Raw genomic sequence first — 13,624 nt, 5'->3', positions numbered from 1 at the left:
TACTAAGGAATATAAGTAAGTGAAATGTAGTATAACAATGTTAAATATTATGAATAAAACAAGCAAGGATGAGAAATAAAACTAAGAAGTCTTAGAGTTTTAGATAGGCAAGTAGAACAAGGTCTCACTTGAAATAAGGATATTTAAATGAAGACATAAAAAATAAGGGAGAAAGTCATGTGGATTATAGCAGTGATGAAAACTGAAGATCACTGCTACTCAATTACACATTGTGCTAAAATTTTTACAGTTTTATCTAACTTCTTTTGATAACATCTTTATGACCCAGCTACTGTGATGAACTTCATTCACAGATGAGAAGATAATTAGATAAATTCCTAATTTCACATAGCTAGTTCATGACAGTACAAATTTGAACACAGTACTATCTGATATAAAGTCCCTGAATGTGACTATGTTACTCTGCATGTAGCTTTTATACCTAAGAGTCTAGAAAGATGTTCAGTCAATTTCTAAAGAGACCCCTATTTTATTCACTAACTTAATTGAATTCAGATAATTGTGTTTAATATGTCTTTATTGCTCTGTTCATTCACTTTTCAGTTTGCACAAAGTTCATCAAAGATCAGCATCCTTGAAGTGTTTTAATTTTGGCCACCTTCTAGTCTTCCTATTCTTAACTTACCCTGGCCAGGGCCTTGGTTTAATCTACTACTCATCATTGTTTTGAGGGCTAGAGAATTTCGTGAAGCCCTTGTAATGAAAGACAAGCAAATTGGTTTTCCAATGTTCTCATGATGTTTCTTAGAATGAAGTACTGTTATTTTGCTTAAATTGATCCTTGTTTCAGCATAATTTCTGTGTGTGATTAGATTGAAAAACTCCCTCCCTATGAGGAATGAGTGAAGGAAAGAACAAAAAGAAGAAAACAAAGAATCATTCTAAATTCAGTAGGCAACTATCATTTTTAGAGAAAATTGGAAGGTAGTGACATTGTCTATAAATAGGCTTACAATAAGAATAAAGAGATAGTGGAACCCATTCTAAAATTCTGTTTCAACAAAGCTAACTCCTGTCTAAGACCATTGCCCATTTTATTTTCATGTGTGTTACCTTGGATTCTCATGATTCAATGAACATGATACACCCAATACATTAAATAGCCTGAACTCAGCAGAACACAAATTTGGAATTGCTATATTTTAATTCAGTCACTGCTTTCTCATGTCCTATGCCTTTACATACAAACAGCTAAGAGATAGATCAGCAATTGTATCTCTTAGAAAGATATCCAACCAAGAAATGACTCACCAGTTTTTCCTGCTCGTAGTCATTTCCAATATTTGAATGGTCTCTTGAAATTTCATTTCTTGATTTAGGAGTTCTGCTCAGGTCCAGTGAACAAATGGAGATTGTTTAGTACATACTGTCCTCAGACAAAACCACAACTCTGAGATAATAGCAGAAAGCCCATTCAAAACTCTGTAACAAAAATATTAAAATTATTTTGCTTTCAGGTAATGGCAGAGTAGCTTATATCAGAAAAATCTCTTACAAATAAAATTTTAAAATTCTAGACAAAATATTATAGAACCACTATTCAAAAGTCCTGGAGACTAGGTAGTATCTAACAGAGTTAGGACACTTGGGAAAAAGTAACTATAGAGGACGAGAGCCACATTATCTGTTTTATGATTTTTTTTTCTTTTACCCATTAGGAGAGTCTCCAGATCTCCTGAACTAGATGACAGAGCTTCATAGAACATGTAGATTTATTGGGATGAGTGGTCATAGGTTGGAGTTGAAGGCTTCTGGAACAGTATGAAATTAAAGAGGAAATCCTATAAAGAAGGAACCTACAAATAAGAAAATTCAAAATATGACTACATTCAATGCTAAAGTATTTAGCTAACTCTTGAAATTCATAGGCATAGAGAGAAATCTAAAAGGTACGGGGTAAATAAGAGCTGCAAAGTTAAAGGAGCTGATTAATGATTTCAGAAGCTGCTTGTCACTTGGGACACAGAATTAGGAACCCAATCAACCAGAGTGATAGAGACTTGATAAATACTTTGAGTTATACATAGAAATAATATTAAGACCACAACTTAGGAGTAAAGATCACACCCTAGAACCAAGAGATATATCCTTGTGCCAAGGGAAAAATTAAAATAAATGCATATGACAAAGCCTAAAACCAAACCTTTCTTTGATCATATGATCTCCAACCAATTTAAATTCAGACCAATATAAAATGCAAAGTTCTACACAGACTGTATTACACAATGCATTATCTACAATGTCTATTAATCAACTATTACTTTACATGCAAAAAAAACAAGATATTCAGATATGTATATAACCTCAGATATGCAGATGACACCACACTTATGGCAGAAAGTGAAGAACTAAAGAACCTCTTGACAAAAGTAAGAGGACAGTGAAAATATTGGCTTAAAACTCAACATTCAGAAAACTAAGATCATGGCATCTGGTCCCATCACTTCATGGCAAATAGATGGGGAAACAGTGGAAACAGTGACAGACTTTATTTTCTTAGGTTCCAAAATCACTGCAGATGGTGACTGCAACCATGACATTAAAAGACGCTTGCTCCTTGGAAGAAAAGCTATGACCAACCTAGGCAGCATATTAAAAAGCAGAGACATTACTTTGCCAACAAAGGTCCTTCTAGTCAAAGCTATGGTTTTTCTAGTAGTCGTGTATGGATGTGAGAGTTGGACTATAAAGAAAGCTGAGAACTGAAGAACTGATGCTTGGAGAAGACTCTTGAGAGTCCCTTGGACTGCAAGGAGATCCAATCAGTCCATCTTAAAAAAAAAAAATCACTCTTGAATATTCATTGGAAGGACTGATGCTGAAGCTGAAACTCCAATACTTTGGCCACCTGATGTGAAGAGCTGACTCATTTGAAAAGACCCTGATGCTGGGAAAGATTGAAGGCAGGAGGAGAAGGGGACAACAGAGGATGAGATTGAGTTGGATGGCATCACCAACTCAACGGACATGAGTTTGAGTAAACTCCAGGAGTTGGTGATGGACAGGGAAGCCTGGCATGCTGCAGTCCATGGAGTCCCAATGAGTTGGACATGACTGAGCCACTGAATTGAACTGAAAGAAAAAGAAAAATTTGCAAATACTAAAAAGAAGAAATATCTAATACAAAAATATCTAAAGATAAACCATAATTTGAAATTAATAGTCAAGAATATTAAAAAATTATGATACATATACTAAAGGCAGCTTGAAAATACTTAGATACAATAAGTAAAAGGATAAAAAAAATTTGGACATCTATTTAAAATGTAAGGAAAAGAAAACAAAATGGAAATCCTTGAAGTGAAAAATATAGCTTTTGAAATAAATTTGTTAGATGTGATTAACAGTAGATTGGCTACAAGTGGGAAAAAAATCAATGAACCTAAAGATAGGATACTAGAAGTTATTCAAATTGAATCAGAGAAGAAAAAAGGGTTGAAAAGAAATAAACTGGCACCAATGACTTGGGGATGGTATTAAGTGATCTACCGTATGTGTAACTAAAGTCTTTGAAAGAGTAAAAGGAGAACGAAACAGAAAAAAACATGTGAAGAAACATTGGCCATGATTTTTCCATTTATAATCAAAACAGTAGTTCACATATTTGGAGGGAGGAGCTCAGCAAAATCAAAGGAGAAGGCAATGGACCCCACTCCACCACTCTTGCCTGGAAAACTCCCATGGAAGGAGGAGCCTGGGGGGCTGCAGTCCGTGGGGTCGCTAACAGTCGGACAAGACTCAGCGACTTCACTTTCACTTTTCACTTTCCTGCATTGAAGAAGGAAATGGCAACTCACTCCAGTCTTCTTGCCTGGAGAATCCCAGGGATGGGGGAGCCTTGTGGGCTGTCGTCTATGGGGTCGCACAGAGTCGGACACGACTGAAGCGACTTGGCAGCAGCAGCAAAATCAAAAAATATAAACATAAATCTCTTGAGAGTCCCTTGGACTACAAAGAGATCCAACTAGTCCATCCTAAAGGAGATCAGTCCTGAGTGTTCATTGGAAGGACTGATGCTGAAGCTGAAACTCCAATACTTTGGCCACCTCATGCGAAGAGTTGACTATTGGAAAAGACCTTGATACTGGGAGGGATTGGGGGCAGGAGGAGAAGGGGCAACAGAGGATGAGATGTCTGGATGGCATCACCAACTCGATGGACATGAGTTTGAGTGAACTCCTGGAGTTGGTGATGGACAGGGAGGCCTGGCGTGCTGCAATTCATGGGGTCGCAAAAAGTCGGAAACGGCTGAGCAAATGAACTGAACTGAACTGAAAGAAATCCATAACTAAGCTCTTTAAAGTCAAACTGCTTAGATTGAAGGAAAACAAAAACATAAAAGCCTTGGAAAAGAGATATATTATATTCCAGAGATATAGTAAGAATGATAACAGATACTGTCAGCAACAATGGAAACCTGTGAACAATAGAATCACATCTTTTCAATGATGAAAGAAAAATAAAACTGTCAACAAGAATTCAATATCCAGTGAAAACTTCTTTAACAAAATGAAAGCAAAACCTCTTTCTCAGATAACAGAAAGCTAAGATAATTCACCCGCAGACTCAGAGATACTATGAAAATGTGTCATGTGGAAGGGAAATAATATCATATGAGAATCATCTCAACAAGAAGGAATAAAAAGCACCAGAAAATAATAAATATATAAATAAACTTTAAAGACTTTTTCTTCCTTTCCTTATTTTTTAAAGATTATTGAGTGTTTAAACAATAGCAGAACATTATAGAGTCCATAGCATATATATAAATAAATCACATAACAACAATATCTCAAGGGAAAACTGGGAGTAAATGAAACTATTCTAATATTTTTACATCATATGTGAAAAGGTAAAATATTAATTCAAAGACTAAAAAATTCAAGATAAATTATAACCAATACAGTAATCATAAAAGAATATGATGAGCTATAGTTTAAAAGGCCTTTAAAGAAGGAAAAATAAAATACTAAAATGTGTTTGTATACAAATATATGTGTGTGTTTATATATAAGATGTCAGGAGAAAAGAAAGAAGAGCAAGGGAAGAAGGCAGAAACTGAAAACAGATATTAAACTTATGGGTAATGCCAATTATATAAATTTTTATTTATTTATATGAATGGAATAAACACTCTAATTAAAAGGCAAAATTTATTTAAATATTAATCACTACCCAACTAACTGTTGTTTTCAAAAGATGACTTTTAATAAAATCAAACAGATTGAAAGTACAGTGTGGAAAAAATATCAAGTAAACCGTAAACATTAAGTAAACTCACATTTTTCTACTAATCTCACAAAAGTACACTTCAAGACAAAGCATATTACCACAGACAGAAAGGTTTATCTTATAGTATAAATTTGTCAATTCATCAAGAAAATAATAACAATACTAAATGGAAATAGAGAAACACACGATCATTGTAGATTTTAACATCCTCTGTCTGATGACTGATAGAACAAGTAGAAAAAGATTAAGCTTAAATATTAAAGATTTGAACAAGACTGTCTTTAAACTCAAACTAAATTACATTTAAAGAACATTCACACAATTTCATAATTCACATTTTTTACAAGTACACAATAACATCCATCAGAAGAGACTATGCACTGGGCTGTGAAGCAAATTTCAAAGAATTTCAGTCACACAGAGGATGTTCTTTCCATAATGGAATTTAATTATAAATCAACAGTAAGATAAGTAGCTGCTGCTGCTGCTGCTGCTGCTAAGTTGCTTCAGTCGTGTCTGACTCTGTGCGACCCCATAGACGGAAGCCCATCAGGCTCCACCATCCCTGAGATTCTCCAGGCAAGAACACTGGAGGGGGTTGCCATTTCCTTCTCCAATGCATGAAAGTGAAAAGTGAAAGTGAAGTCACTCAGTCGTGTCCGACTCTTGGCGACCCCACGGACTGCAGCCTACCAGGCTCCTCCGTCCATGGGATTTTCCAGGCAAGAGTACTGGAGTGGGGTGCCATTGAGTAGACTAATCCCCAAATATTTGGAAACCCATCAGCAAAGTAACAAGTTAAAAGCAAGTTATATAATATTGCTAATTGAATGCTAATGAAACATAGTTTTTGCACATTTCAGGGGATGTTGTGAAAACAGTTATGAGAAGGAAATTTAAAATTTTATATGCTTATATTGGAAAAAGAATAAAGCTACCTTCACAAGAAGCTAGCAAAAGAAGAATAAGTAAAAAGAAAGTAAATAAGCAATATAATAAAATAAACAATTTTTAAAAATTCAGAATCAATAGAATACAAAACAAAAAGGAAGAAAATCAAGAAAGCCAAAATTTGTTGGTCATCTGAAAAAATAACAAGCTTATTGGTGAATCTCTAGGTAGAAATGATGTATGATTTCACACACACATCCATATATATATATACATATATATATATAAATTTTTTTCATATGTTTGTAAGGTGAAAAAAACTTATAATGATGAAAAAGACCAAACTGGGGTCACTCAGCATACTGATTTTGAGATTAATCTATGTTATTAGATGCATCAGTAGTTCATTTCTTTTTATCATTGAGTAGCATTCCATTGTATGAATATACCATCTTTTGGTTAACCAGTCACCCATTGATGGATTTTTGAATTGTTTCAAGTTTGAAGCTTCCATTAGTACAAGTGTTATAAACATCCGTGTACAAGTATTTGTGTGGAATTTAATAAATACTAGGAGTTAAAAGAGTGGGTCCCCATACTAGGTATATGTTAACTTATTAGAACCTGCAAAACAGTTTTATAAAGTAACTGTAGCATGTTTACTTCTATTATTGATGTATAAGAGTTCTAGCTGCACCACATCCTCACCAATATTTGCTTGATATGGTCAGCTTGTAAAATTTAAGCCATTCAAGTAAGTGTATACTAATATCTAATTGTGTTTTAAATTTGTTTTCCCTCGTGACTGATTTGAACATCATTTCTACGGTGATTGGCCATTTGCATAACTACTTTTGTGAAGGATCGCCTCAAATTTTGCCAATTTTTTATTTTTTATGAAGCATACAAGTTTTGTTGATGTTTTGGATGATTTTCTTACAAAATATAATTTCATGGCTGCAATCACCATCTGCAGTGATTTTGGAGCCCCCAAAAATAGTCTGACACTGTTTCCACTGTTTCCCCATCTATTTCCCATGAAGTGTTGGGACTGGATGCCATGATCTTCGTTTTCTGAATGTTGAGCTTTAAGCCAACTTTTTCACTCTCCTCTTTCACTTTCATCAAGAGGCTCTTTAGTTCTTCTTCACTTTCTGCCACAAGGGTGGTGTCATCTGCATATCTGAGTTTATTGATATTTCTCCCATCAGTCTTGATTCCAGCTTGTGATTCCTCCAGCCCAACGTTTCTCATGATGTACTCTGCATATAACTAAAATAAGCAAGGCGACAATATACAGCCTTGACGTACTCCTTTTCCTATTTGGAACCAGCTTGTTGTTCCATGTCCAGTTCTAACTATTGCTTCCTGACTTGCATACAGATTTCTTAAGAGGCAGGTCAGGTGGTCTGGTATTCCCACCTCTTTCAGAATTTTCCACAGTTTGTGTGATCCACACAGTCAAATGCTTTGGCATAGTCAATAAAGCAGAAATAGATGTTTTTCTGGAACTCTCTTGCTTTTTCAATGATCCAATAGATGTTGGCAATTTGATCACTGGTTCCTCTGCCTTTTCTAAAACCAGCTTGAACATCTGGAATTGCATGGTTCAAGTATTGCTGAAGCCTGGCTTGGAGAATTTTTATTACTTTACAAACAGGTGAGATGAGTGCAATTGTGTGGTAGTTTGAACATTCTTTGGCATTGCCTTTCTTTGGGATTGGAATGAAAACTGACCTTTTCCAGTCCTGTGGCCCCTGCTGAGTTTTCCAAATTTGCTGGAATATTGAGTGCAGCACAAAAGCTTTTATTTGAAAGTGATTTGATGGCTAAGAAAAAAACCTAAGGTATCTAGAAAGCAACTGTATGAACTAATCACAAAATTAGTAATTTCACTGGAGATAAAGGGATATAAATTCATTTTTAACATTTTTACATGCTATAAGCATTTTAAATACTATAAGTGAATGATAAAAAATGAAAAAAATTTTAAATTCTTTTCATGAAAATAGTGAATTTATAAACTCTTCAGGAATCAATTTAACAAAAGTTGTATAAGAGCTTTTCTTTGAAAAGTACAGAAAATTAGTAAGGATTAAAGAAGAGGTAAAAAATGGAGAAATTTACTCCAGTGAGTCAGAAGAGTCAGCATCATCAAGATGTTGGTTCTTTCCAAACTGATCTATAGATTAAATTCAAATCCAAGCCAAATTCTAGCAGGATATTTGCATAAGAGCCAGCATACTGATTATTGTTGTATCATTTTTGCTAATAAGAACTTTTTTCATTATTTAGGAGTTCTAAGTTTTAAACTGGTTTTAGAAAAGGCAGAGGAACCAGAGACCAAATTGCCAACATCCACTGGATCATAGAAAAAGCAAGAGAATTCCAGAAAAACATCTATTTCTGCTTTATTGACTATGCCAAAGCCTTTGACTGTGTGGATCACAATAAACTGTGGAAAATTCTGAAAGAGATGGGAATACCAGACCACCTGACCTGCCTCTTGAGAAATCTGTATGCAAGTCAGGAAGCAACAGTTAGAACTGGACATGGAACAACAGACTGGTTCCAAATAGGAAAAGGAGTACATCAAGGCTGTATATTGTCACCCTGCTTATTTAACTTCTATGCAGAGTACATCATGAGAAATGCTGGGCTGGAAGAAACACAAGCTGGAATCAAGATTGCCAGGAGAAATATCAATAACCTCAGATATGCAGATGACACCACCCTTATGGCAGAAAGTGAAGAGGAACTCAAAAGCCTCTTGATGAAGGTGAAAGAGGAGAGTGAAAAAGTTGGCTTAAAACTCAACAGTCAGAAAATGAAGATCATGGCATCCAGTCCCATCACTTCATGGGAATTGGATGCGGAAACCATGGAAACAGTGTCAGGCTTTATTTTTGGTGATTCCAAAATCACTGCAGATGGTGACTGAAGCCATGAAATTAAAAGACCCTTACTCCTTGGAAGGAAAGTTATGACCAACCTAGATAGCATGTTCAAAAGCAGACCAACAAAGGTATGTCTAGACAAGGCTATGGTTTTTCCAGTGGTCATGTATGGATGTGAGAGTTGGACTGTGAAGAAAGCTGAGCGCCGAAGAATTGATGCCTTCAAACTGTGGTGTTGGAGAAGATTCTTGAGAGTCCCTTGGACTGCAAGGAGATCCAACCAGTCCATTCTAAAGGAGATCAGCCCTGGGATTTCTTTGGAAGGAATGATGCTAAAGCTGAAACTCCAGTACTTTGGCCACGTCATGTGAAGAGTTGACTCATTGGAAAAGACTCTGATGCTGGGAGGGATTGGGGGCAGGAGGGGAAGGGGACGACAGAGGATGAGATGGCTGAATGGAATCACTGACTCAATGGACGTGAGTCTGAGTGAACTCCGGGAGTTGGTGATGGACAGGGAGGCCTGGCGTGCTGCAATTCATGGGGTCGCAAAGAGTCGGACACGACTGAGCGACTGAACTAACTGAACTAAGTTTTAAACACATCCTGTGACTCAACCATCAGAACTCAATATAAGTATCTGTCTTATCCACAAAAGTTTTCCAAAATGAGACAGGCTGGGACTTGGGACCCTTATACTGGAGTGCCTGTACTTGGACAAATGTCTCTTGGAGCAACATAATACAAAGAAACTGTAAGGGACTAAAAATCACTGCATGCAAGCACTGTTGATACAAATCATGAATAAGATAACAAGGCTAACTTCTGGGGTGCCAGGAACAAATGCAGGGTACAGCAGTTGAAACCTGTACACAGCATTACCAAGAGGGTGGATAGACCACCTAAACTACTCCTCTGACCAACACACTAATCTGTCGCTACCCTCATCCTCTTTAAGAAACCAGCCTGCACTCCTCCAGAAGCAGGGAGCAAGCAACAGAACCTGTTTCTTGTTTTTGTTCCCTCTAATTACAGTTTCTCTGGTGGCTCAATCAATAAAGAATCTGCCTAAAACATAGGCTACTTGGGTTCAGTTCCTAGTTTGGGAAGAAAAGGGATTGGCAACCACTTCCAGGATTCTTGCCTTGAGAATTCCGTGGCAAAAGAGCCTGACAAGCCCCAGTCCATGGGGTCACAAAGCATTGGACACTTTTACTTCACTGCAGCACTGAGTCCCAATAAAGCCAGCCTTGTCTGGACTCTCATCAATTTCTATTCAATAAAGAGCCTAAGAAACTGAGTCAGTAAAAAAACTACCATCTTCATTGTGAAGTTTCTCAAGTTTTACTATTTCACAGTTTACTTTTCCAACCAACAGGTCATGGAGCAGGTAAATAGATGACCAGCCTTTGCTATTCTGTCCCCAGTGGTGTTTGGGATCTTCTTCAAGTCATTTTTCTGCCTTTTTCAGGTCACTATTTCCATTATCTTATTCTGGATTTCGCAAATCTCTCGGAGCTGAGCACAACTAGTTCCTGAATTGAACTCTTAAAGTTTTTGATTAAAAGCCCACATAGAAGAGACAAACTTAGTAACTGTAAGTTGTTTTGATGACAGATGCTTCAAGTATGGTCTTTGGGTTTTTTTCAACATGCAATACTTTTTTCAAAAACAACATTTATTTCATGGGAATTACACAGGCAGTGTTTTTCTCAGAACATTTTTATTAATAATTTTCAATTTTCTAAATGCTATTCCATTGTTCTGTAGATCAGTAAGACTCACTTCAAAAAAGCAATTCTAGAGGAAATCAGATACAGTTTTGCTTCTTGAGACTGGCCTAGTGTTATTCCAATATTTTTTATGTATAACACACCTGGCACTTCTCATCATACCAATCTTTCTTAGAAAATAAGTTCACCACTTCAGTCTAGGCTTTTTTTCTGTTGTCTTCCCATAAGATGCTTTTTCTTCCCCAACTGTGATGGTGCCTCTCAGAGACTCAAAGGGCAGCAAGTGTATTTTAAAATTATTCCAGATACCTTTACCTACCACAGACACTGTATCCAAAGAAATAAAATGTGCTTGGAAAAAAAAAAAAAGTTTAAAATCGTCTCCTGAAGTTGTGGCACTTCAGTTTAAACAGGATTTTTTTTTTCCCCTTTCTTAATCTCCCTTTAAACTGTTATCCTTTTCAAATTTGATTCATGTAGCTGCTGGATAAAGAAGTTCTTTTAAATAATTGCCAGGAGAACAAAATAGGAATCAAAGTGTCAAATTCCCTAACATTATTTTGTAGGTAGCCTTAAATACTTCTTTAATGCCTACGAGAAATCAAATATTGGTAATCTGTCTCTGTCCATTTCTCTCTTCCCAGATAGCTAATGACATGCATTATACTTCCCTGACTATGTGTACCTTTCATTTCATGCAAAGCCTTTAATCCTTCTCTTTTTAGATAAAATGCCATAACTATAGTGTAGTAGGTTAAGATTGATTGACAAGTGCATATAATTATGGCTTCAGTCGTGGAGTGTGTTTTACAGTTGAAAAAAAATGCACAACCTTGAAAATAAAGAAGTGCCCTTTCTCTGGGATAAAAGGATCATATCAAATTGGTTCATTTCTTTGCTAGAATGAAATAAAAGATTTCCTATAACAAAGACCACCACCCAAAAGGCTGCTGGAGGATGTCTTTCCTGACTAGATAATGCTGTGCCAATAAGGAAATCAAAAGAGATAAAAGTGGAATTTGAGGAGTTTGTCCATTTTACTTCATTTCCCATTCATAGTTCATACATAGTTTGGAACAAAAAAGACAATAGCAGAAAAAAACATTAACATTCAAAGATTTAATTTATAAAATGTATAAAAGGATAAAGTTTGTATATTAAAACTAAGGGTCACACTAGTTAAACAAGCTTCCCTTACTTTCCTCCTGGCCTTAGACCAACAAAACTGAGAATAAATTATGTTATATTTCCTTAGTTTTAGTATTCCATTTCAATCTACTAAATACAAAAATATTTATAGATTTAGCATTTTGAGTTAAAATAGGACTGAAGATTCCAATTGAAAACCTTAGATCTGAGCACTCAGTGGAAAGAGAGAAACTCCACCCCCTCAGTGGTGGGTATGGTCATTGTGTGTAGATTTGCAGGTATGTGTGGTATTTGCCCACCCACTTAGATCAGTCACTCAGTCATGTCCAACTCTTTGCGAGCCCGTGAATCCCAGCACGCCAGGCCTCCCTGTCCATCACCAACTCCCGGAGTTCACTCAGACTCATGTCCATCGAATCTGTGATGCCATCCAGCTATCTCATCCTCTGTCGTCCCCTTCTCCTCTTGCCCCCAATCCCTCCCAGCATCAGAGTCTTTTCCAATGAGTCAACTCTTCACATGAGGTGGCCAAAGTACTTTTAGCATCACTCCTTCCAAAGAAATCCCAGGGCTGATCTCCTTTAGAATGGACTGGTTGGATCTCCTTGCAGTCCAAGGGACTCGCAAGAGTCTTCTCCAACACCACAGTTCAAAAAGCATCAATTCTTTGGCGCTTAGCCTTCTTCACAGTCCAACTCTCACATCCATACATGACCGCAGGAAAAACCATAGCCTTGACTAGATGAACCTTTGTTGGCAAAGTAATGTCTCTGCTTTTGAACATGCTATCTAGGTTAGTCATAACTTTCCTTCCAAGGAGTAAGCGTCTTTTAATTTCATGGCTGCAGTCACCATCTGCAGTGATTTTGGAGCCCAGAAAAATAAAGTCTGACACTGTTTCCATTGTTTCTCCATTTCCCATGAAGTGATGGGACTGGATGCCATGATCTTCATTTTCTGAATATTGAGCTTTAAGCCAACTTTTTCACTCTCCACTTTCACTTTCATCAAGAGGCTTTTTAGTTCCTCTTCACTTTCTGCCATAAGGGTGGTGTCATCTACATATCTGAGGTTATTGATATTTCTCTCGGCAATCTTGATTCCAGCTTGTGTTTCTTCCAGTCCAGCGTTTCTCATGATGTACTCTGCATAGAAGTTAAATAAATAGGGTGACAATATACAGCCTTGACGTACTCCTTTTCGTATTTGGAACCAGTCTGTTGTTCCATGTCCAGTTCTAACTGTTGCTTCCTGACCTGCATACAAATTTCTCAAGAGGCAGATCAGGTGGTCCAGTATTCCTATCTCTTTCAGAATTTTCCACAGTTTATTGTGATCCACACAGTCAAAGGCAATGGCATAGTCAATAAAGCAGAAATAGATGCTTTTCTGAAAGCATTATTTGAGCACCCACTAGAGGCCAAGCAATCACAAGATTGCCCTTCAACTCTAAACTCGGCTAATAGAACCTCACTGTGTCTTCTTTTGGCTGGCTAAACATCTGTTTTCCTGAAAATATAATTTCAGATGACTCCTCATTTTGAAGCCCTGGATGTTGTCTGTGAAGACAAGCATGTATAAGGCCCATGATCACCTTTATCCTAGATATCATTCTTTTATTCATAATGACTCAAAACCCATGAAAATATAATTTAGCCACATCCTGCCCTAAGAATTCTTTGAAGAACTGAGGTGTCTTCC

The 13,624-nt window shown here is 36.7% G+C and overlaps 1 long non-coding RNA gene across 3 annotated transcripts in view; it reads right to left on the bottom strand.

The window, feature by feature from the left end:
* LOC147368966 (uncharacterized) overlaps positions 1-13,624 on the bottom strand; it is a 224,740-nt gene that overhangs the window by 124,829 nt on the left and 86,287 nt on the right. For all 3 annotated transcript variants that reach the window (XR_015167009.1, XR_015167008.1, XR_015167007.1), the window contains exon 2: positions 1,273-1,443. This is a non-coding gene — a long non-coding RNA (uncharacterized LOC147368966). The remainder of the gene's footprint in view (positions 1-1,272; positions 1,444-13,624) is intronic.

Source organism: Bos grunniens, chromosome 7, assembly GCF_055505025.1.
Source record: "Bos grunniens cultivar Pamir isolate PY7600 chromosome 7, Bosgru_T2T1.0, whole genome shotgun sequence".
Taxonomy (NCBI): Eukaryota; Metazoa; Chordata; class Mammalia; order Artiodactyla; family Bovidae; genus Bos; species Bos grunniens.
The sequence above is the reverse complement of the archived record's forward strand: the minus strand, read 5'-3'. Positions and strand labels throughout refer to the sequence as shown.